The sequence below is a fragment of the Megachile rotundata genome, chromosome 12 (genome assembly GCF_050947335.1).
Source record: "Megachile rotundata isolate GNS110a chromosome 12, iyMegRotu1, whole genome shotgun sequence".
Taxonomy (NCBI): domain Eukaryota; kingdom Metazoa; phylum Arthropoda; class Insecta; order Hymenoptera; family Megachilidae; genus Megachile; species Megachile rotundata.
Genome location: NC_134994.1, coordinates 4182033 through 4209287, shown reverse-complemented (window position 1 = coordinate 4209287; position 27255 = coordinate 4182033). Strand labels below are relative to the sequence as shown.

At 35.9% G+C, this 27255-nt stretch overlaps 1 protein-coding gene across 6 annotated transcripts in view; it reads right to left on the bottom strand.

The window, feature by feature from the left end:
- Positions 1-27255, bottom strand: part of Rbp6 (RNA-binding protein 6) — a 1376067-nt gene that overhangs the window by 404852 nt on the left and 943960 nt on the right. The window contains exon 1 of one of the 6 annotated variants that reach the window (XM_076538307.1): positions 15731-16577. The exons of the other annotated variants lie outside the window; for them this stretch is intronic. The gene's annotated coding sequence lies outside the window, so the exon portion shown is untranslated. Of the gene's footprint in view, positions 1-15730; positions 16578-27255 lie in introns of those variants that run through there. 6 annotated transcript variants of the gene reach the window in all.

The window sequence follows — 27255 nt, the reverse complement described above, 5'->3', positions numbered from 1 at the left end:
AGAAATTGCATAACAATTTACTGTTCGTCTACACTTTGTAAATGGGGGAGGGATTTGAAGAAGTCATGGTGCTTCGGTGGTATTATCGTATTGATACTAATTAATTATTATAATAACTAATTAGTAACTAATTGCACTTACTATCATTACTGTATTCAAACTTTTAAAAATGTCTTCAACTTAAAACACTTTCAAAGTCAATTTTTCAAAATAACTGCGAAAATTCGTACGTCCAAAATTATTGTATACTCTGAATATATTTAACCGCAAAATTTTTTTTATGATAGTTAACATCAAGTACATGTTACTACCGTCAACAACAAACAACTGACTTAGATCAAAATAAATGGCTTCATATAACAATAATAATTATAACAGTTATAATTGTACCAAAAAATCGGATACCGTATTTGTTAAAAATCAGTTTCAATTTAATTTTTTAGTACTGGGATAATATTTATCTTATATATTGAAATCGATATATTTTAGTATTGAAAATTTCGATTTGATTGCGTTAGTCACTTCAATAGAGTTTTATGGAATTTCCTTTTTATGGAAACCTTTTTAAAAGTAAATTATATATTCAAATATTACAAACTGTGAAAATTTAGTTTAAAAATGAATATTAATTTTATATTATTTTGAGAGATAACATATTTGCGTTCGAAAAATTTTATATTTTTAAATTTTCAAAGTTACAAACCGTCATATTAAAGTATTATCAAGTCTTCAAATTTCTATTGTTTTACATTTAAAAATGTGTAAACTTCCAAATGATCAAATTTCCAAAGTAACAAATTTGAATTTATAAATTTTTACATTTAAAATTTTGAAATTACCAAATTTTCACATTTTCATATTTTAAATTCTGAAATTATCAAATTTTCACACTTCAATTTCTGTAATTACCAAATTTTTACATTTCTATATTTTAAATTCTGAAATTATCCAATTTTTACATTTCAATTTCTGTAGTTACCAAATTTTCACATTTTTATATTTGAAATTCTGAAATTATCAAATTATTACATTTCAATTTTTGCAGTTACCAAATTTTCACATTTTTATGTTTTAAATTCTGAAATTACAAAATTTCCACATTTCAACTTCTGAATTTACCGAAGTATCAAATTTTCAGATTACAGCAATAATTAATGTTTAATTAAATAACCCATAAGCCCAAATATATCAGAGAAAGTGTAATAATTATTTAACGAATGTATTTTCGTGAATTAAAATGAAGTAAACATATATTATTTCGACTAGTAGTTTTATAAACGTATGTAACAGATTTGTGATCAACATGTAGACTGAAAAACAACTGTTTGATACGTTAGTGGAGAAACGCCATCACTGACACATTGTGACGCTACGATGTTATCACGTATTAACACATCAAATCGGAATAGTACGTGTCTGCCTTAAATGAGGCAGGCTGGGGTTTGATGCAATATGCATTTCCACACATTTTCCATCGATCGCTCGACCAAACACACAGAACTGCTAGCCAATGATAACGTACGGTCCGCAGGGGTGTGTGTTGCGGATATAAATCACAGCACAATGCGTCATGTCACCGATCGTTGCGTTAATCATATTCAACCATTTAATAGAAACAAAGATCGAAAGCAAATGTTTCCGCTGCACGCGTACACTTTGTAATTATGTACGCAAAACAAATCGAAGCTGTTACATATGGTTTGAAAAATGGGATTTGTTAATGAAGAATTTTAGACGTTATAAGAGAATTTTTATTGATGAGAGGTGCATTGGGTTCTTGATAACGCACACGTGAGCGTTTATGGGTAACGAATTTCTCAGGTTGAAAAATTATAAATTAGAAACTTTTGTGATCATTCATTTCTGTGTTTTTTTATATTCAAATTTTTAAGTTATTGATGTTGGAAGCTTTTATTTATCAATGTGCCAAATTTCTTACTTTTCTACTTTCCTATCTTCCTCGTACCCTAGTTTCCTAGGTTTATAATTTCCTAATTTCCTACTTAACCAATCTCTTAATTTCCTGACTTTCCAGATATCAAATTTTCAATTTCTTATTTATCAGTTTTTCATTTTCCAATTTCCTAACTTCCATCCTTACGATCTCCTACTTTATCAATTTGGAATGTTCTAATTTCTAATCTCAGAAATTCCCAATTTCTCAACTTCTCAATTCCCCAATTTCCCAATTTCCCAATTCTCCAATTCCACAATTTTCCACTTTCTTAATTTCTTAATTTCCCAATTTCCGCATTTCCCCATTTCCCCATTTCCCAAATCCTCAATTTTCTAATGTCCCAATTTCCTTAATCTCCTTAATTTCCTTAATTCCCTAATTTCCTAATTTCCTAATTTCCTAATTTCCTAATTTCCTAATTTTCTAATTTCCTAATTGTCTAATTTCCTAATTTTCTAATTTTCTAATTTCCCAAATGTCCAATTTGCCAATTTCCTAATTTCCTAGTTTCCCAATTTGCCAATTTCCCAATTTCCTAATTTCCTAGTTTCCCAATTTCCTAATTTTCTAATTTTCTAATTTTCTAATTTTCTAATTTTCTAATTTTCTAATTTCCCAATTTCCTAATTTTCTAATTTTCTAATTTCCTAGTTCCCTAATTCCCTAATTTCCCAATTTTCTAATTTCTTAATTCCTTAATTTATCAATTTCCTAATTTCCAATCTTTGTTCATTTTCTAATTTTCCCATTTCCCAATTTTAGAATTTGCAAATTTACGAACTTTCAAATTTTCCAATTTTCAGAACCACAAATAACCAGATTTCTGTATTTCCACGTTTTCAATGTACCTATATCCCTAAATTGCTAAATTATCAGAAAATTTCAAACGTCCAAATTTCTAACACTCAAAATTCTGAAATTAGAAATTTTCAAGTTTCCAAAATTTACAATTATTCAAATTTTTAAATTCCACAATTGTTAAAATTTTCAAATGGCACAATTTACAAACTTTCAAACAGCAACTCTCCTAAATATTCACTTTTACAATTCTCCAAACTTCTAAATTGTTAAATCAAATTAGTAAACTTTTCCAAATTTAAATACTTGTTCCGGTCTAATTTTGGAATTTCCGTAGATCTAGTATTTCGACGTGCACATCATGCTCTTAATTTCTGTGATGAGCTCTTGATTTGCCCATTACTGTTCAATAATGATTCATTATCAAATATTATGCTGATCCTGAAATTTTCCAATTAAAAATCAGTTTCTGTGCTGAAATCATCCAATTGAAAATCAATTTCCATTCTGAAATTATACAGCCCAAGTGGAGATAAATGAGACTATGTTCACCCTCATATAAACTTATTTAAAATTTAACAATATATTATTTTTTAATCATTTTTCAATTAAATATTACGAAACGCTAATAGTTCCTGAATTGTATGTTCAAGAGCAACAATACAACTTTTTTTCAACATATTATAATTGTTAAAGTATATCTTTTAATATTAAACTATTATTATAACAAAAGAAATTTGCAAATCAACTACTTCGTATTCATAAAAACCCACTTGACAAATAATGTAATTGCTTAATTACATTTATTTAGCTAATTAAACCATTTTTCTGACATAAGGATATTTTAATTAAAAATTGCAAATCTAATAGTAATAAATGCTTTGTTACCAATACATAACTTGTTTGTATAAAAGCTATCAGATTTATTGAGAACCTGATATACGAATTCGAAAAACTACCCCCTAAAAATAGTACGAAACGCAACAAAGTTTGAACCAGAATTGTTTCTCAGAGCACAAAACGTTCTAACGCTCACGCAATATTTAAGTACAACCTTAACACATATGAGGAACGTATGTCTTGAGTAAAATTACAGAAACTAAGTACACACGTAGTTAACAGAAGCATTGAGGTTTCTACCTGGATGAACACAGACACGTTCATCGACATGCACCGGGTTCCCGGACGGTACACGAGTCGTTAATTAATCCCTCGTTACCGTGCGTATGCTACACCGAAGATCTGCGTTAACAGAGGTAACCAGCGGTTTGACCGTTAAATCGCGTTTAAATACCCGTCCTTTTCGTGGCTGTTTATGGTTGTACACGGTCAAAGAGCTCTAGCGAACGTTACGAATCGTTCTAAAAGATATTTCAACAGGTACTAGTTGAAGTTGATAATACACGGCACATAGTAATATTACTAATTAACGTAACTGCTATGTTCCGTATGTAGCATGATTTTATACGCTCTATGTGAAAATCAAGTTCGTTATTAGTTAATACTCTGTGATAATTTGTATACAAATTAGTCGTTTGAAAGGTCTATGCCGTTAAATAAGCGGTATAGATCATAGACAAATAATTGCATTAATGCAGAGATCATAGAAAAATAATTATACTCATCTATACATCATGAATACATAATTTGAATTGATAGTCGAACAATTAAATTAATATGTAAATCACGGATAAATAATTACATTGATGTAGAGAACATAAATAATTAAATTAATATATACGTCATAGGTAATGACTTAAGTTTATAGATCACAGATAATTAATTAAATTGATATTATAGATCATAAAGAGTTAATTAAATTAGTATCATAGATTATAGATAAATAATTAAATTGATGTGCATATCACAGGCAAACGTAATAGGTAAGTGATTAAATTAATATTACAAATTATGCATAATTAATTAAACTGGTATTGCAGGTCAAAGACGATTAATTAAATTGGTATTATAGCTTACGGACAAATAATTAAGTTCATACATACATACATTATATTAATTGGATTGACACACAAAATGAAATAAGAATTTAATTGAAAAAGCGACACGAGGTTACTTTTTCAGGGAATTCGTATTTGCAAGGGTAAGGTGTTTATGTCAGAATTTTCATAACACTTTACCTAATAAGTTTCTCTTTGACGTGTTACTGCTACCTTGGAGATCGAAAAGTTAAGCGGTGCTGTAAGTTTCGAAATCAACCTCCTCCACGCAGTGGATTTTCCGCATAAAATATCAGTTATCGCGAAACTACGTTGGACCTCAACTAAATAGGCCACACTTCACGTCTACGTAGTCCCTGATTTAATTAAAAATCTTCAAGATTAAGTGGAAAAACTAACATGATGGAATCTCGTATAGGTTTATGAATTAATACCTTACGTTTTCTTGGGATGGAGAATATTACCAATTAATTTGACAATCAAATTTAATTTGATGTCGGTGTATATTTGACAATCTTTTAATTTATTGCTGTTTAAATATTCAATTTCTAAATTTATCAGTATTCAAGTATTCAAGTATTCGACCATTCAAGTATTCAAGTTTTCTGTTTTCAAATTTTCAAATTTTCAAGTATTTCAATATTCCAGTATTCAAGCATTCCAGTATTTCATTATTCTAGTATTCACGCTTTCCAAATTTCAAGTTTCAAATTTGTTAAATTCTCAAATTTAGAAATTCCCAATATTTGAAAATTCAGCATTCTAAAATTCCCGAATTCTAAGATTATAAAATTCTAAAATTCTAAATTCTTAAATTCCTAAGTTCCTAAATTCCTAAATTCCTAAATTCCCAAATTCCCAAATTCCCAAATTCCTAAATTCCTAAATTCCTAAATTCCTAAATTCCTAAATTCCTAACTTCCTAAATTCCTAAATTCCTAAATTCCTCGATTTCTAAATCTCTAGATTTCTAAGTCTCGACATTTCTAAGTTTCTAAATTTCTAAGTCTCTAAGTCTCTAAGTCTCTAAGTCTCTAAGTTTCTAAGTTTCTAAGTCTCTAAGTTTCTAAATTTCCAAATTTCTAAGTTTCTAAATTTTTAAATTTCTAAATCCTCAAATTACCAAATGTACCTTTCATCATCTGAAATTTTTAAGTTATTTATTCCTTAAATTTTCAAATTACTCAAATTCCCAAATTACAGTGTCACCAAATATACAAATATTCCAGTTAAAAATTCTTGAACATCTTAAATATCCAAATTGCTAACCTTTCAAATTCCCAAGGTCCCAAGATTTTAAATCTCCAAATTTCCACATTCATAATTTACCATATCTCACTACTCCCTAAAGTCACTACTCACTACTCCCTCACTAAACTCACTAAACTTACTACTCCCAAACATCTGAAATAACAACACCACGAAATTCTAAAATTCCTGACCCCCAAAATAAAAAAATCTTCGAATATCACATGCCACAAGTACGCAAGCAATTTCGTTTCTTCAGCGCTCACGTAAAGTGTAAGAAATTTAACGAAACAGTTAATTAATAACATCGATGCTGTACATCACGTGTTACACAGGAGTACTCCAAGGGTAGTACTGTGTGCACTCGATTCGTTTAACGTGAAAAGAAAAAAGACGAAGCTCGCAGGATAACTGATCGAACACGAGCTTTGGAAAAAGTACGAGTATCGAATATTGGGAAAATGTTTCCCGTTTCGCGTTACGATAAAATAGCTCCGCGATCACGTTTCTTCTATATTCCCGTTTCTCCTCCCGTTATCGTTCTCCGATCGCCACAATCGTCCCCGATAAAACGTTGCTCATAATTGTCGCGCGTCTCTCGCAACATGGTTGCCTACTGTCCCGTTAATTAACAATGAAACGAACCCCCTAAAATTCACGTTCAATTTGTTCGTTCATAGAGTGATCCGGTATATACACGGATGCCAACGTAGATTTCATTTAAATAAATATCAATTCTTAAATTGTTATGTTTTCAAATTTATAAATTTTCGAGTATTGATACATTTAAATTTGTAAACTTCGGAATATAGATATCTTTCAGTTTGTAAATTGGTTTTCATAGTATATAAGTTACATACAGTTCACATTTTCTAAGTTTTTAAATATTTGAGTTCTCGAAATAATTTCTAAGTTTTTAAATTATTAAGTTTCTACATTTCAAAATTTTTCAAATTTCTCGTTTTAGAAATTTCAAATTCATACAGATTTTTCATCTCTAAATTTCTAGATACATTTGCTAGATTTCAATCTCAAAGTAACTATATCACCGAATTCTTATAATCCCTTTACCCTAGATTTCCATATTCATCCATTCCAAAATTCTTATCTCTATAAGTTCCATAGATCACAAATTCCTAGATCCTCACGTACCTAGCTTCCCATATTCGTAAGTATTTACATTACCGGATCCTTGCATTCTCGGATTCCCATGTCTGTAAATCCCCAAATTACACCAAATCCCAGATTCGCATACCCGTGTTTTCAAACGTCCCAAAGTCCCCAAATCCTAAAGATTGCAAAATTGAATTTCGGTAGACTAGGCACATTACAAATCGTTAGATCCTCAAATTCCTAGATTCCTATATCCATAAATACCCACATTGCGTCCTTGCATCCTCGGATTCCCATATTTGTAGATCTTCAAATCACCAGGTCCCCAAATTCCCATATCCCCAAATCCATATATACCCAAACTTGCTATGTCCACAAATTCCTAGATTCCTATATCCATAAATACCCACATTATCTCGTCCTTGCATCCTTGGATTCGATATTTGCAGATCCCCAAATTCCCATATCCATACATACCCAAACTTGTTATGTCCTCAAATCTCTAAAATCAACACATTCGCATATTTCCTAATCTCAAGCTCCCCAAATTTTCAATGCACCAAATCTCCAGCTTCCTAAAAACCTCTAAAAATAAAAACAAGCGAAAGACTTCTTCATCCTTCATTGCTACGTTTTCCCCAGGAAAGTCGGATTTACTTGTACCTTTATTCCGTTACCGTTGTTCTCTGAATTGTTCGGAGCAACCCGTTTCAATATTAAGATGGTAGATAGAACATCGTCTTGGAAAACTGTTTTGCAACCGCGGTATCGATTACCCGCGAAGCAGGCCGCTTGAATAATGCAATAGGTAATCGTTTGATTAATAATCCAACAAGCGAACGTTGACGTTTCTGTATTTTACGGGAAATTAGGGGTGTTCGTGCGGTGACGCGGCACGGTTCAGTATGAATAGTAATGTTCTGTGAAATCGGGAATGCGGTAAGCCATATTTATAATTGATTGGTAGATTAACGCGATAATTGTGCGGCAGTATTGTGGTGCTATTGCGTTGATACGTTTAAGGATTGACGGATTTTTCTGTGCGTTAAATATCCGATCATTGAATTATGTAGCAGGGGATATTTGCGTAGAAAGGAACAAAAACGGTAGCATAAATATTGATGGGACAATCGCTCACTCTGAATCAAGTATTGACAAACATGCTGGCTTTTCAAACAAGAATATAAATCCTGTATAACTTCGCCGAAATAAATGGGGACTTTTCTATCGTATTTATCGCCATTGCACAATTAGTATTATGAAATTGCAATTGAACATGATGATTTAAATGACGTGACACATAAATGTGACAAAAATTGTCACTGATTTTTATAAGGATTATAAATCCTCCCTCGATTAGAAATTATTACTCGTTCATTAATTATCTAATTATAAGAAAAATGGAATTATTGAATTCAGTGAAATAACTTGTTTAATGAATAAAGAGTAGCTTCACAACTAGCTATAGACCGTAACATGTACCTAGTAATTTAATAAGACAATGAGTGATAAACCTTGACACTTCAACATACAATCAGACGTAAATCTGATTTTTTAGGAGACAATGTGACAATCTAGAGTTAAAAGGCCTCACAATAGTTAATTTTTAGAGATTTTTGAAAATTTGGAAATTTGAAGAAGGGTTAATAGGAAACCCGGAACTTTGTGGATCTACAATTATGAGAATTTAGGGATTTAGGGGCTGATCAATTTTGACATCTAGGACCAGATCTAAAAATTTGGAGACTTTGGAGGTTTTTTATGATTTAAGGATGTTGAGCTTTGGGGACTTTGGGATTTCAGTTTATGATTTCAGGACGTTGGGATATGGAGACTGTGATATTTGGGAACTTTGGAATTTGAAAACTTTTGAATTTAGGGACTTTGGGATTTGAGGATCTATGGATATAGAAATTTAATAATTTTCCAGTCTAGGTGTTTGCAATCTCAGAAATTGATGGATTTTGGTATTTGAAAATCTTACGATATGAAAATTTAGGAACCTGAAGGTTGAAGAGCATAGCAGTTTAAGCATTTAACTTTTTTTCGATTTAGGATTTGAAAATGAGGAAATTTGGGAATTTTAATATATAGAAATCAAGGAATTTTAGAATTAGTGCAATTTGTGAATTTTCATATTTGTGGATTTCGAAATTCTGAAACTTGAAAACTTGGAAACATAAAAGTTAAAGAATTTGAGAACTTGGAATTATATAAATTTGAAAACTCAAAAATTTAAAAATATAGGAACTAGTAAACTAAAAACTATAGAAATTGAAAAGTTTAACAACTTAACAGGAATTAAAAAATCTATGATTTACAGAATTTAGAAAAGGTCTTTCAAATTTTAAAAACCTAGAAATTTATAAATCTACTAAATTTCAAAATTAGAATGCATAAATATAAAAATTGAAAGCGTAAAAATATGGAGATTAAAAAATTGAAGAATTTGAAAATTTAGTTACGTCTGAATTTTCAAGCTAACGTGTCTCTCCTCACCCGAATGAATCCTACGTCGCATCCGAGTGTAATATGCACAAGTTCCGACACCAAGCATTTTCAACACATTCAAAAATTTCAAACTCACTCGTTCACTGTCAGACATGCGTTCGCATTTGGTGTTGCAAAAAACAAATTCACTGTTCCAGCACCGAGGGAAAGCTTCGATCGAGCAGCAATCTCGCACCTTGGAAACAACTTTGTCGACGTTTGCAACGTGTTCAGCAAACACGCGACGCGACGCCTCGCGGAATTACATTTCGCGTTTCCAAACAAGAAGACCGTTCGCAAAAAGTGTCAATCTACCAAGGAAGAAAAGACGTGACAAATATCGAATAGTGGCGCTCGGGAAACGCGAGGAAACTCGGAGACTCTCCCTATTTGTTGCGCCACGAAGGGATGAGAAACGAATACACACAAACACACACACTCGCACGCGTATACAGTCGGTTGAAGGGATGGAAGCAGTCGGTCCGAGTCACCTAGTTTTGCATCTCGCTCGTTTGTCAACGGCGCCAGTGGGTGTGACGTGTCGTAGGGATCTTCAGAACAGGGGTGGTTCGTTCATCGGACTCGCCGGCCGAGATTTAAAAGCGTTTCGATGTAAACAGTACTGTTACCAGCGAATTCGTCCACTTAATTCCTTCGCATGCTGACGCCTGATCGTTCCCTCCTTTCTTTTACGCGGTTATACGCGATCTTTTTGCAAGGAATTCCGTCTGTATTACGCAGAGGTGGTCACTGAAAGGTCACTTTGCAGTTGTAATAAAACTGAAATATGAAATCATTTATTTATTGTTAGTTACCATTTTTAGGTTTGAACTATTAAAGTACTAATTGAATGAGATAAATATAATAGTCACATTCTGTTTAAATTAATAACCACTATTTGGGTAGTAGTTAAATGCAAAATTGATTGAGATTTTTCGTACTAGTAGATTAATAATAGTCGTTTTATATTTATGGCTTTATATCATTTTTAAATATATCATCTGACAATTGAGTATATTCTGATTTAACCCATGAACCGCAATAAAATGCGTATGTATCATATTTTGTGCTTTTGAACAAATATATAGAAAGTAATGCATATGTTCTCATCTTTGTAATTATCTTTGTCGTACGAAGATTATGTGCTTACATAATTTACTGCACATAATTATATATCTTGTATTAGATAAAATACTTGAATACACTATTTAGTAACTCCATATATTTCGTAAAGGAATATTGTAGGTAATGGTGGTCAGCTGACCGCCATTAGCGTATTAACTGATCAAATTAAATTTTAAACACTTCAGCAAATTATATTTAATTCCATTTCACTACCTATCCTTGATTTAGTCATATTTAACAAATTATACTTTAGCTACATTTAGCTATATTTAAATAGAACTGAATTGTACAGAAAGTTTCATAATTTGTATTTATACCTTATTGCAAAGGAAAATATCATTAATACGCAAAAACAAAAAGCACTAGTTACTTCCGGATATATAATAATAATTGAGCTAAATATTCCAAGTAAATGATATTCTGAGAAATAAGCAATAATGATTACTTGTTTTAGACGTTTTACTTTATAATATTATAATAATAGTAGTCATTATTACATGTTCACCGCTATTATCCCAATTTCTGCTGCAACGATGAAATTAATCGAAATCTCATTTGCGATGTGATATTGTAATTTGTAATAACAATTCAATGAACAGACCATTTACTGTGATCGAAAGTTAACTTTAATTTGTGGTATTATCGATCAGAAAACATAACTATTATAACCTACATTTGAAAGATTATGATGTAAGATTTAAGATTCTTGTTATCAATAATCACTATAAGTATAAAAATTTTGTTTGTTATCTGCTGACGGAAATTGTGTTTGTTTATAAATAATCGGTACAGGTGACGACAAATATTTTTAGTTGCAAATATTTATTTATTGTTTACTTTCAATCATTGTCAATTTTTATTTAACGTTACTGACAAAAATTTGTTAGTATCTATCAACGACACCAAATGAACTATAAAATTTATATTTGGACACAGGAAAGAAGTCCTGTATTTAGTTTTACAAACACTAGTTTTTATAAATGGACAATGTTTGAATCACTGAAACAAAACTCCTGTCATCAATATTGATTACCGGAAATCGAAATAAAATTTCACCATCAATAACAATTACTCATAACTAAAAACAATTTTCATCAGTTATAATAGTTGTTGACAAACAAAAAAAATTGAATCGCTTATAATGGTTATTCATCACTGGAACAGTTATAAACATATTTTTTGATTTTCTGTCAGATTTGCCAACTGACTAATTTCACTAAAAGTTAAACTTTTTTAATTGATCTTTTTCGAAGAAATTCTGCTAAAAATAATTATTCAGAAAAATATGTTATAATATTGAAAGTTTGCAATATATTGAGGAGACAAAACAAGGAATCGCGACAAATAAGAAAAATTTGCAATCATTCATTACAAAAATTTGTTGTTTTCGTTTGATAATGTGCAACAATTATCTAGGTTATTTCATGTATGATAATTGACAGTATGCAATAAACTAACATGTTTTATGTCACGAGAAATGTAAAGAAAAATGTAAAAATAAATAAAAAAGTTTGTTTACACAATTACACAAAATTGCTTATCAGATTCACGTTCACTTTGGTGTTCGATCAATTAAAATATTTTCATTGAATTAAAGTGTTTTCACTGAATGTTATTGACCATGCGTCACGAAACTGTTAACGGTTGACTTCAAAAATCACCTAATGATATCCAACCACAAGAACCTGGAATCACCAAACCATGCCAGCAGGATTTACCACGAGGTGAAATCTAAAACCGCAAGTTACTGTTTCGCCCACCGCAACAGCGTTCTTCTTTCACCAATAGCTAATCTCCTGTCAGTTTTTATGGGGCTTCAGACTTCTCGTTTTAACAAGCTTTTCTATCCATCTATATCAAGATAACCGTTGTAAACAATGACGAACGAAAGGAAAAAAGATACTGCCTCGTACTTTCATTCCTTCTTCATTTGAATGCATTTCCATTACAACGGTTGATCAAAGAAAGCGTAACGTTGCTTTCAGTCAAACACCCCCGTAGATATACCGCGAAGCTCCAGCAACAAAGGAAGAAGAAAAGCAAAACAATTTCCAGCTCAACGTCGATTTCCTTCATCCGATTATCATCGATATCAAAGTTCTCGTTGAACGTGCTCCTCAGGAAAATGACGAGCGAGCGACGATTCTCGAAAGTGGTCGCTGTGAATAATTATTCGCAAAGCGGATTAACTTCTCTTCCGCTTCATCTGCTTACGACAAATCCTAAGTAGCTTGAACTCGGTGGTGAGACCCTGATCTCTTGATTCTTCGGTCCCTTCAAGGGCTAGCGTCCACGGGAACGCATCGTGTTGTTTTAATTCGCCCTTTCTCAATAACAACCTTTCCCTGTCTCGTGTTTTCAGTTTGCGAATGGCTAGCGACCGCCACGAAATCCGCTTAGCTCCCTTTTGCTCGCGTAAAGCAGTGACGGAACGAACAAGCCGAGCTTCTTTCCTCCTCACGGACTGAAATCTTGTTCGCGTGTGCAACAGGAGAAAATCGCGTGCTCCTCACATTGCGGATCCTACATTTTTTCGGAAAGGATCAAAATTTCAATAAAACGACCCAGAGCTATGCTATAGCTTCGAAGATTTGTAGCTTCCAAATTTCTACTCACAATAGTATTTCTAGTAGCATCAGTAATAAATATATTACTAATATTAAATACTAGTAATAATAATGTGTCTAATAATAATACCATAATAATATTTCTGGCAGCACCATTTCTATGAAGCTATGTTCGAAGAGCAATTTCTGTTATTTTCTTCTGGGAAGACTTATCAGTTGCACAACACGAAAAATATTTTATCCCGATGACATTTCTCTACAAAAGCTTGAGTTTCCTTTCAGAAATGATTTTCTCAACAAATCGATGACGAACGACAATGGAGGGTGAAATTAGGAGGAGCCTAAGAAAAGGCTAGCAAGAATTCCGTAGATACAACTGTTGCTTGTCTGACAGCGACAGGCCGTATCTACTTACTGGCTTACGACACTTTCCATAACATCTTCCTGGAACTGTACACCTATAATCGATTCCTGCGCGTTTCTCGGAGACTCAATTCACGTTCCTATCGTTCGAATTCAACACGTATTTCGTGACAAATCCAACGGGATTCGCGGGCAAATACGGGACGCTGTGTTGCCGCGATATTTTCACTTCCAGCGGGGATACAGATCGGGGAACGCGCAAATCGGATATTTGAACGTTATCACTTCCTAAGACACAAGGAAAGATTGTGTCGTAAATTTCAGGGCGAACAGCCGGACGCCTTGCTTTTTGTTTACGCGTGATATACGAGCGAATCTGTCGCTTCCGGCGACACGCAGCGAAATATGTCGTCACGTGTCCGCTCGGAACGATATGCGTTTTGCGTGACACGCAATCGTCACGCATCGAAACTAAGTTTGCTCCATTGAAATTGAATCTCGACGTTGGGAAAAAAGGGGAAAATAGATTGAGGGCCGGATGAATCTTTATAGCCGTGTGTGTGTGCGGGGGCGAAACGAATCACATACAAATTCAAACATTTCAAGCAGAAGATCATCCACGCAATCATCAGAACCGATACTCTCGACAACACGGTTCGCTCGGTGTAATAAAGTGGAATGGAAAAAATCGGTCGCGACCTAAATCCCGGCCGCGTTACAGCACCTATCACTCAACGCATCAGCGAGCAGCTCGTTAATGATCGTTTTAATATATGCGATGCGGCTCGATACGCCCATGGAAACGTTACTTTTTTTCCAGCAGCGGACTTACCGGCTCAGTTGGAATTAATTAAAAATCCTATCGACGGGACTGTGTACTTTAATCGGGAAACGATTTTCATCGGGAATAAATTGGAATCGACTCGATGAACAGACTTGCTGCTTGTTTAACGACAGACAGAAGCGTCTATCCATGATCAGAGGGGTGGGGAGAGAATCGACAAAGGAAGTAGGTTAACGTATTTAAAATCTTCGATACAAAGTGTCGGGATAGATATGCCCTAGAAAAAAAACTGAAAGTAGAATCCCGCGGACGCGAGATCGTTGAAACGAGCGAGTGGCTTCGAGGAGAAATCTCGAAATTGCACTTGGATCCGCTCGACCGGGCCGTTGAAAGGGGAAAATAATAATTATCGAGCGGCGGTCGCGAAGCGGGAACTTCGAAAGTAACGATCTCGTTATCGTTTCGCTTGGAGAGCCGAAGGACTTAAGATAATAAGTTTGCTTGGGTGGGTGGAGGACGTAATAAGGAACTAGAGTGCGCTCTCCCTGGCGAAAAGGAAATAGTACTTCCCCCGTCTTCCGTCGTCCGCTGGACCACTCAACTTATTAATTCCATTAATAATTCCTTCATCCGATTTGACGCACTAACACGACACCACGATTCTCAAAGAGTCCACGATCCACGACGAAAAAAACCAACCATTGGTGGAGGTTTCGTGTTTGCGTTTCAACGCGAGCGGTCCCGACTTTTCTTCGTCGAGTCCGATCGACTCCAGTTTCCCTCGCGAAACTTCAACAGAAAGAAACTGGAAGAAAAGAACTCGAATAATTCGAGGAAGAAGGCAGAAGCCAGCAATCCGCGTTAGGACCACGGAACGTCCGACGCACCGGAAACGATGGTCATCGGATAAAGCGTTTCGGAACGTCATCCACACTCGAACATCATCCAGGCGAAACTTTTCGGTCACCGCACATTGTCCCGAGAAATAAACGGTAACGAGAGATAAGGGAACGAGAGAAAAGGAGCAAGCAGGAACGAAGATCCATCGAGCCGGGTTAGAGTCCGTCTTTGTCCGACGGATGACGTCCAGGATCAAGCTCCACCCACACACATGCCTCCAGCTAGCGCACAACGTATTACCCACACTCACTCGCACACATGTACGTCCGTACATATACATAGAGACGATAAATGGGAACGTGCAAACGTCGGTACACCCACACGTTCACCGGGAAACACAATTTCTTCCAGGATGATAAGGGAGCCCGTCCTCGCTCCGTGATACATGTACGAATTATTGGACAAAGATTTGAATGAACTACCGTACCTTCTCTGGGGTGATGAGCGGCGTGATGTACGTGGTGACCGCCGTTGTGTACACTTTTCGATGACTGCCGGGTGCTGCAGGTCACTCAGTACTGCCGCGAGTACCGAGTGCCGTGCGATCAAAGCTAAAGCCTTTCTCCGCGACAGGAGAAACGGACGAGCGAGAGACCGACGGTGGTCTCGCGTCACACGCTCGCGCTTTCTCAGCACACGCGTGTATATGTAGCTCCCCACGTCTTCGCAGGAACGTGGACGTCACGATTGGTTCGTGACAGATCTCGGATATCGGGCGACGATCGGTGATAATCACACTCGTCGATGAAACGATGAAAACCGCGTCGTAATCACAGGTGGTTAACGAAACAACGCGCGATCCTCTTGATCAACGGTTGCCTGACGAACGGCTGGCATTCGCGCGCGGTTACACACTTGTCGCGTAATCGTGGTCACGGACACTGGATCCTAACTGCTGAACAAACCGACTTAGCCTCGAGTGACACACTTGCGGGAACAGCCGACGAAGCTGGGCCACTTTCGAGCGTATTTTCCTGGCGTGTAGTTTCGCGCGGTAATCCGCCACGATGCGTGCCTTCGCGACGGTTGATCGAGCGTGATCGCAGCCGTCGAAACGGTATTATCCTGACCGTCCTCGTGCTGTCCTCTTCTCGAAGGAACGACGTACGCGGACACGAGAGCGAACGGCTCGACGAGAAGGTGAAAAGAGAGAGAGACAGATATACAGGTAATCCGTAGAGCAGAGAGGCAGGTGGTCGTTGTCGCGCTCCTTGTCGTCGTGCGTCGAGTTCAATGCTGTACGCTGTGATGCCGAGAACGGAATGGGGCGACCGTGGAAGCCCGGGCAGTGGAGCCGTAGCGAGGGGAGGTAGAGGAGCCGCGCGGATCATGATGGTGGGGTGCACGATGAAGGAGCGAGGGATAGAACAGGGAGGGGCCCCTATCCCCTCGTCCTGGGTTTCGCCACTATCAGGTAACTGCTACCCCTCCGAGGCGCGCAGGCGCCCCCGGGGCGCTGCCGTCGCTCGAGGGGGATAGCGCCTCTCGATTCTAGCCGGAGAAAGCTTGCTGGTGGAACCGAGATGGAGACGAGAACGAACGAACAGAGATAGACGATCGAAGGGAGAACGAGACAGAGTAATCATGAAGGAGAGAGACGCAAGAGAGGTCTGTTTCTCCTTCTCGCTCGTTTCCTTCCTTCCTTCGTGAGCACCCCAGCATCGACCGACGCGCCGCACGCCACGCCGCGTCGCGTCGCGTCGCGCCATTCCGTGCTCCTCCTCGCCACGCCGACCCAACGGGAATACTTCATGCCAGCAGAGAGCCTGACTGCCTGACTGCTCCTCCTCGCCACGCCACGCTCGCTTGACGGCGGGATGGAAACACGGTAGAGGGAGAACCTGAACGTCAGGGGGGTGTCGGATTCTACCCTCGCAAGTCGCGTTGCACCGATGCCGAAACGGTGCATTTTCGGTGCATGACTACTTGTTACGCGTCCGCGAGCTAAACTGCTGCCACGACGAGATATCGAATCAAGTGTTTCTTCACGCGAATCCCGGGATCGCTGAAACCGCGCGCGATATCACATCGACGGAACGAGAAATTCGAACGTAGGCGAGCTTTCGAAAAATCCAATTTTTGAACGAAACGCGGTGTTCGCGATTTGTTTCAGCCACTCGGGATCCAGGCCGTCGAACTGGATAAGCGTGGATCGTTTCTCCACAACGAAACTTCGCTGACGAGTATCACGGAACGGTTACACCGGCGAGAGTGCCGAAGTGGTATGGCCTCGTGCTTAAGTAGCCTCTAAGTCTGACCAATATTGACCACCACCACTTCCGTTGGATCTCGCAGCTAGCCAGCTCTTCTCCCTCTGGCCGAAGGCCAGCCTCCTCTCGCGTGCGTCTAGCAAGCCGGCGTAAACGTATCCTACGCTTAACGCGGAAGGAAGGGACTAACCTAACCTAGAAAGATTTCATTGAGCCGCAACGTGACTTGGCTCGCTGCCAATACTATGAACGCTACGCACACCCGCACACGCTGATCCCCACTCGTTCCCGAGGCACGCGAGCCGGGAACTCGTGAAAAAACAGGCTTCCTGGAAATCAGGGTGTCGTACGATTCACGTCACACCTCACTGTTTTCTTTCACTTACGACGGAAGTCGAACAGATTGGGACACACTTCTCTCGGAACGCTGCAATTTGAATGGAATTACGTATTGAACGGCGCAATCGAAATTCGATATAATTACTATTCTAATCAAATGACAAGCTGAGGAATTCAAATTTGGAATCTGTAAGAACGATAACTTGTTACAGTAAGTACAGTGAAGAGTAAATCTGGCTTCGTTCGAAGGAAAATTGCAAATAATGCAGAGGATACGCGGTTGTTGATTTTTGGGGATTTTGGACTTGGAAATTTTGAGATGAGTTGAAGATTTGTAGAAATTGGTGCTGAAGTTGAGAAACTAGAAATTTAAAGACGCAGAAATTTAGGTATATACTAATTACTGATAGGCATTTGGAGATTTGAGAATTTAGAGATTTGCGAATATAAAGTATTTTGAATTTAAGGATTTGGGAATGTAAGATTTTTGGATCTTTTGATATTTAGCGATTTGAGAATTTTGAAATTTGTGAATTTGGGTATTTGGAGATGTAGAGATTATAGAATGTAGGGAATTGAGGATTTGAACATGTAGAGATACAAGGATCTGGCGATGTGGAGATCTAGATATATCGGTATCTAGGAATTTGTGAGTGTAGGGATTTAGTGATAAAGAAATCTAAGAATTTGAATATTCAAAAGTGCAGAAATTAAAAAATTTTAAAGTCAACGATTTCTAAACTGAAAATTTTTTAATTTACACATTTATAAAATTCAAATATGTAAAAATTGGAAAATTTGTGAATGTGAGAATTGAATACTTGCAAATTTGCAATTTAAGAAATTTAAAGCTGTATAAATTTTAAAATTAAAAGATTAAAAAATTCGAAAATTCGAAAACTTAACAATTTCTAAATTAAAATGCTTTTAAGTTTATATAAATATCTTAATTTAACCCAACATGCACGTAGCACTCAAGTGTACTTAAACTCTTTATAAAAATCTAGTAGACGTTCATTTACTTCGGTTGTCGCCCACAATGTCAAGACTTCCTTTGGCCGTCTTTAATCTCGTCGTAGTTAACAATCATAGCCAGAGAAGGAATTCATCAGTAAACAATGAGACCAATAACTCGTTCCGGATTTGGCTGTCATAATTGCAGCCAGCAACGTCGGGCACAATTGGTCGCGAAATATATTGTGGAATAGGGTCGTGACCCGACCTTATTAGAACTCTGTGTTGCTTGTTGTATAACGGAGCAACGGCAGCAGTGGCAGCGACAACGGCAACATCAACTTGCCATTCGGGGATGATAACGGCGAAGTAACGGGGGAGAAGCGAGGTGAAAGACGGCGCTGTTGTATTCGGTATTTGGCTTACATCCAACGGGAGATGCTGAATGAACTTGGCGGGAAAATCACCACCGGTGTGTGCTTCCTTCTGTCGTGCAAAAGGCGCAACTACGACTAACAGAAACGACGTTGAATACCGCCATCACAAAGGAAAGTCGTTTAAGGTCTGAGGACTTTGTAATTGCTCGATCAAGAATGTTGTTATACGCGTACCTTCGTCGAAGCTTTTATAAACTGTTCTAGTCGCGGTGTTACCGAGTGGCCAATTTCCCAGGAATTCTGTGAACGAGCTATCTTATTTTTTTAACAACGCTCGTGGAGACCGTATCGGTACATAATAATCGTTTCGCTTAAAACGTACGTTTCAGTTTACAGTGTATGGAGAGAACTGTTTTCTTCTTTACAAGGAACTGTTTGGGGAATGGAAAGAATTGGTGAGAACACGTGTTGATTCGAGCGGTGACATTTGCGTAGAAATGTTTGAGTTGGTAGATTTTTTGAAGTTTTAGTACAATAATTTGTAAGCAGACTTTTAATATTTTGGAGGGGAATGATTTGGAACTGGCTACGTGATTTTTTATACGTAACCCTGAAGGTACTAACATTTAAATAATTATAACTTTACATTATACAAATTTGAGAATTTAGAAATTTATCATTTTCAGGATTTGCAAATTTGAAGGTTCATAAATTTAAGCACTTTTAACTTTATGAACTTAAAAATTTACAAATTTAAAAATTTGAATATCTGCAAATTTGAAAATTCACAAAATTAACCTAACCTAACCATTGGAAGAATTTGAAAGTTAAACTTGCAAATAATAGAATTAAAAAGTATAAAAGTAAGGAACCTAAAATTTTTGAATGTTCTCTCTTCATCCCCTAAAATCGAAGTAAGGAATGACTTTTGTTTCTCCCTACGAACTTCACAAATATCTTCCACGTATTACAAATTTTATATCTATAGTTGGTTCCAAATAATCCCACATTCGCCATACGAAGAGTGAATCTCTGTTTTCGTCAGTTTGAAAGTTTGACCAATATGGTTTTCAGAAGTTAACCAATGAACCTATAAAAACAAGATTCACTAGAAACTCAATTTAACCGAACCTAACTTCATCTTTTTCTGGAATAGTCCATTGCTGTCCATTCCATAGACAAGATTTTACGTTGTGAGCAAGTGGACGTGAGTCAATGCTACGAACAACTCTCATGAAAGAAGATGAAATTCCTCGCCGACGATTCTTACATTTCGGGCGTACAAAATTCTTACAGACTCGAGTGCAGTAAACGAGAAAAGCTTCTCGACGGATGCTTATATGCAAAAACACAAATTCTTTCACGAACACAGCTACGTAATGGAATTAAAAACGTAGGAACGTACAGTAGTATGTTTCTACAGCCGTGAAAATTAAAGAACAAATGTCAGGATACATTTTTCTTAGCTTAGGAATTTAAATGCATGGACGTGATTCTAGAATCGTTTATAGGTAATTTTTATTTCAAAGATTAATTCTTAGTAATTAGATTAACCTTTTGCTATTAAACTATTATGACGAGTTTGACACGTGACGCACTTGTACTTCAGCTGTGATCAATTTTACTTGAATATTTAATACGCTTCAATTTGAAGTACAAGTCCAATTATTTGCATAGTCAACGATTGACACTAAATTGACGTAACATTTCAACTTTCCTTCCCTGTTTTAATATTGTAGCTGCGATTACTCAGTTCTGACCGACGGACCTGATAAATAACTTATAATGCAAGGGGTTGTGATGATGGGGTAGAACTAAATTGTTAGAATGAGGAGTATAAGAGGAGTACATACAGGAAGTATGTTTATGAAATAGGGGAAGAATAGGAGATATTGAGGTTCTTGTGTGACATAAATTTGGAAATTTGGCGTTATGAAAATTTGAAAATTGAAATATTGAAATTAGGATGTATGGAGATTGATAATCAGAAATTTTGAAATTTCAACGTTTGCAAGTTGCAATTTTCGGGGTTTAGGAATTTCAGAATTATGAAATTTTGTCAGTTGCTTAATTAGGAACTTATGAAACTCATTTTTCTTAATTTTTCTTAATTGGAAACTTAAGAAACTCAGAAACTAAAAAATTTGAAATTTGGAGACTTTGAAGATTGAAAATTTCATAAACTATAAAATTGAAATTATGAGAATATCAACACAATTTGAAACTTTTTTAAATTGAGTATATGAAATTTTTAACATTGTACTATCAGAAATTGTAAAATTGAAATTATGAAATTTGAATAAAATTTGAAATTTGGAGATTTTTAATGGAAATTTCAGAACGTACGAAATTGAAATTGTGAAAATACAAGAATTTGGAAAAAATTTGTAAGCAAGAAAATCTGGAAGTTAAAAATTTTGAGAAATTAGATAAAATAAAAAGTTTGAAAATGTGGAGTTTTGAATATTAAGAAATTTAAGGATTTGTTGATTTGGTCACTGGAGGATTTGACGCTCTGGAGATTTAAGGATTTAAAAATTTAGGACACTGTTTATTACAATTAAATACACTTATATTAAACAAATATGTAAAAGGAGTAGTAATATTGATATTAATACATTACTAAATTTAAGTGAGAACAAAAAAAAGGCACACATATTGGCGTATACTAGAAGGCCTGTGTGAGGAAAAGAACAAATCCCTTCAAAATCCAAAATGTCGTCCATTTCTATGTAATTACAAATATTCTCAGTATAACATATTCCTCATCTAACAATAAGTTTCAAAAGGCCTGCCTTTATCTAAGAAACCTCTAATCCTATCACCCAAAACGGTCATTACAGTATTCAACGTTCCACGACCCTGTTTGTCCAAAACGTATCAACCCTCCCTGATCAGTCCATTATAAAAAAAGTGACCAAATTTTTAAAATTCCCTCCACTATCGTTTAGCAAAAGCAGCGATAAACAAACGATGGCCTCATCGATCAAGAGGGTAGCCTCTTGTGAGCCACGGCATCGCGATCGAACGAAAGCCAAGCAGTTTAAACAGCTAAGTGCATTAGAAAGCTGTGCAAAAACTGTGCTCTGGCTGTTTACGTAACGGAATCGATAACGGCGTCTCGTCCGCGTGTTCGTCGAAACATAAATTATAAACGAAAAGAACAGTGGAAAAGTTTTCATCCTCGTTTTCATCCCAGCCCCTGGCTCCGTGTTCGGTATTTGTCTCGACGACAGTACAAGGGCAGCATGTTTTCGTCGACGATGAGGAAAACAGTCGCTGAGAGTTTCGAATTCCCCCGCATACGGGATGAATGAATGGAAGAGACGAAGAAGACGGGGTTGAAGAAGAAGGAAGAGGAACAGGACAGAAGGGTGAGAGGATGGATACTCGATTGGACCAACCAACTGCAGCGAAACTCTTCGATGTCGACCCAGTTCGTCCTTTTCCGCATGACGTTGCTGCGCCAGTCGAGTTTTTGGTCGCGATTTTCAGCTTCGATACTTATCCCTCAAGATACGGTTCATCCTGATAGACTCGTCTCGTTTCTTGCTACACGTTTATCTTCCCGGGAACCAGACATTACCGTTACATCCTCCGCTTCCTGCCTGTTTCGACTGTTGTACGCGGCTACGTGTATGCACATCGGGGACGTAATGTGCAGGACGGGATACTTGATGCGTTGGGTAACCGAGCTTCCGATCCCGAAAGTATCTTTTTATCGATGGATGCTAGGGAGTGGGAAGTTTCAAAGCATGCATATTTGGGGACTTGGAAAATCAGAAGAGAACTTGGGAATTTGGAAATTTGATCGTTTGGGTACTTGGATATTTGGAGATATGAACATTTTGATATGTGGATATTTGGGCGCTTGGATTTTTTGATACTTGGATATTTTAATATTTGGAAATTTGGGTACTTGGATATTTGGATACTTAGATATTTTAGGTATCTAGATATTTAAATACATGAATATCTAGATATCTCGTTATTTTAATATTTGAATATGTAAATATCTGGATTTATGGAGATTTGAATATGTGGATATGTGAACATTAGAATACTAGGACACATGAATGCTCGATATTTAGATATTTGAAAACATAGATAATTGGATAATTGGATAATTGAATATTAGAATATTTGAATACCTTAATGTCTGAATATTAGAATATTTTGGAAAGCATTTAAGTATTTAAGTATAAAAATGTGAGTATCTGGAAATTTTTTAAATGCAAATTGGGGTATTTGAAAATGTGAAATTTCGGCAAATTCACAAATCGGGGAGTTTGAAAATTTGTAAAATTCGTGAAATTTACAAATTAGGAAATTTGGAAATTTGGAAATTTGAAAATTTAAGAAATTCGACAAATGTACAAATTGGGGAATTTGGAAATTTGAAAATTTGAACATTTGAGAAATTCGAGAAATTCGAGAAAGGTACAAATTGGGAAATTTTGAGATTTAAAAATTTGGAAATTTGAAAATTTGAGAAATTCGAGAAATTTACAAATTGGAGAATGTAGAAATTTCATCCCTAAAAAAAAATTCAATCCCTATTAATGCATTCCAGTAATAACATTCCAGTAACTCGAGAATCTCTCTAAATGCATATACACTCTATTAATGTTTTGGTTTCATTCTGGTTTTCGTTTTGTATTTGTTGTTCGCGGGCTGTTTGATAGTTCCTTCGGGATAGGTCGAAGAAAAGGGAGATTCTTCCTTTCTTAATCACGCTCGAGCTAAGAAACTCGGGGTTGGATGGGCAAATAGCTTGAATCACGCGAGACGTTGCCTTATAATTAATAGGGCGCACGAAAACAAGCTACACAGAAACCAGCTGCTCTCGAAATCTTTGATCTATTCTTCGAAAAAGGTTTGTACGTTTTGTGGGACATTCTGTTTCAATGGAATGCTTATTAGCATTGTTTCCTTGTTTGTTTGTTGGGATTGGCCAAGTTTCAAGCTGCTCTGTTAGGAATTTCAAAGATGTAAATAAGTCGGTGACATTCAATTTGAATTGACGATGTACTGCCATTTTTCGTTGTAAACTCATGTAAAGGAATTTCATCATTGCTTCCTTGTTACTATTATTGCTAGTATACATAGAGATTACTATTGCTTACGATAATGTTAATAATCATGAAGGTTCATGTTGTAAATTTAAGGGAGATTCAAAATGCAATGAAACTGAAATAAATAGATTGGAATTGTGATCAGACATTCATTTTACGAATTTTCAAACTTCTTGTAGAAAATTGTAATGTGATACTATTCATCATTTATCACAATTTTTATTCCTAATTTAGAACAGAATTTACACGATTCTGATGAAAAATAAGAAATTTTGTGTAATCATGCTCGTTATCAATGGTTCATACTATTTTATTCATAATATTTCATTAACATTTCTTTTGTAGATCCAAATGTTGCAAAAAATCTACTACTTTTTAAATTTTAAAATAATTGTAATATTACCTACATCTTGTGATTGTTATAACAAGTATCGTATCTTAAGAAACGAAATTTCGATCGAAACCTGAGGTTAGGAACTTCCAAAATAATGAAACAAAAAGTAGCCTTTTATTCACTAAAAAGTGTACGCAAATAAAGAACTTCCTTCATCAAATTTTTCCTCTTAGAGTTTAAAAGTATTTCAATAATTTAAAGGCGATAAAAAAATTTGCTAATGACCTCCACAAGTTTGGAACTCTTGATCCTTGGTTTAATAAAGCTTCACTTTTCCAGTAGACCTTTCTATATTCTCGACTTTGTATATATTTAATTTTAATTTTAATTTATACAATGATTGCGTACAACTTTCAAACAGTTAAGTATTGCACAAATTACAAGATCTTTAAACATAAATTTCTTCCTTATTTTAGAGAGTTTTGTCCTACACTTCTACAAAGTCACTCCTCACGATGTCTACTGTAATTATGCAAAGCTGGAAGAAAATCGTCGCTGCTAATGTCACAAATTACAAGAATTTCAATCACAAATTTTTACCTTGTTTTGGAGAGTGTATCTACACTTTTACAAAAGTTTGAATCACAGTGTCCACTGCAATTGTGCAAAATTCGAACGAAATCGATGGAGTTAATATTACAAATTACACCAACATCAATCATAAATGTTTCCCTTGTTTTAAAGAATTGCATTCTTACAAAATTATCATTTACAATGTGCAATATAATTATGCAAAGTTCCAACGAAATCGACACAGCTAATGTCGCGTAGTTTGTTAGTAAGTTTGCGTAAGAATTTATATTTGACCATCGGTCCAAGCATTCCCCGAGCATTTTTCCACTTCGTTCAATAAACACGCAGATGGAGAAAGAGAAAGACGGCGAATGCTGGACGGCGGTAAGAAGCGAAGAACGAATTGGCTTGGAGGTTGAAGTAAATCAAAGGAAGGAAATGAATTTTTATCGAAGAAAAGAGCTGCGCTCCCCAGAGTCTGAGCCAGCTCTTACTTCGCGTAGTTAAGTGAAATCCGTGAAAAGTTGCGTGAGAAACAATACGCTTCCAGATGGTCCCTTTTTCTCGTTTACGCCCTTAAAAACTATCCCCGAGAGAAGCAGTCAGGTTCGCTGGATTTCTCGGGCCTTTTCCTCGATTCGTTCGTACTAAGCTCTTGTTTTTCCGCCTTTCCTCTCCTCGTTGAATCTTTACCAGGTGATTAATGGCATTAATAAGGGGGTTACCTTCGTTGGCATGGCCCTCACTGACTGAGAAACGCGCCGATTTCAATACCGGTTCTTAATGGCTCCAGATCCGCGCGTCTTTTCAAAAGTCACCGCCAACCTTCAACTCGATTCTTTGCACTTTTTCATTCAACGCTGACGCGGTAAGTACGTATCAACTCGATATTCTTTCGCTATATGTTGCCGTCGTATTTCATCGCGTTTCCGAGATTCACGTTTATGGTTTATGGCAGTGCATCAGAAAGGTACGAGCGGAATTTGCTTCCTTGTCTTTAGAATCGGGGTTGATGCATTTAAATAGGCCGCTTTCATTGAATATAATCAATTATATAAATTATATAATATTTTTATAATAATAATATTTTAATAATTTAATTAATATTATACTACTAATATTTTCATGAGTAAACAATTGTTTTGTATTTTGAAGGAGATGATTATTGTTAATTTTTAAAATTAATACAAATTTCAGAATTTGAGAATTTAGAAATTTGAAAAAAGAATTATAAATATTTCAGATCATGAAATATCTGCATTCACAAATTTTTAAATTCGATTATTTGGAAATATAGGAATTTAGAAATTGAGATATTTATAAAATTAGAAACTTGGTAATTAAAAAATTACTGGATACAGATTTTTAGAAATGTAGGAATTAAAATATTTAGAAATTAAGAAATTTAGTAAAATCCTGGAATTACAGTTTTGGCATTCGGAAATTCAGAAATTCAAAAGTGTCCAAATTCAGAAATGAAAAAACATAAAATTGAAAAATTGACGACCCACCAGTATCCGAGAATGCGCGCCATCTCGCGGCCGCAGTATACTATTATATTACAGATAATACCAATAACCTATAGCTATAATCACGATTATCCTATTTCAACACAAACTCGATATCCTCCTTTCATTAAACCACAAAAAGTTCAATTTACCCTAAACAAATTAAAAAGCAGTCGTATCCGCCACAAACCGATGAAATATCATAACATTCCTTAATCTTCCGTCTTTAGCACAATATAGTTGTCCAGCAATTATGACTTCGCCAATAAATTTAAATTAAGCTCGTCCCAGTATTCGTTCGTAAACGTCGAGAAAATCGGCTGGAGCCATTGCCACGGAATCCGCGCATAATTCCATAAGTAATATGCAGTGGCCGCGTGCTAATCGTGTACACGCCATTACATTCTCAAACGCATTACGTGTAAACCAATCTAAACGAGCGACAGTGATTACGGAGTTTCGTGGTGCTACGGACACACACCTGCGTGTATACTAGCACATAGTTTACTCCTCTGCTTGCTTCTTCTCAGAGCAAACACAAATGACGCAGCTACGTTGTTAAATTGCGTTATGTATCGGTTT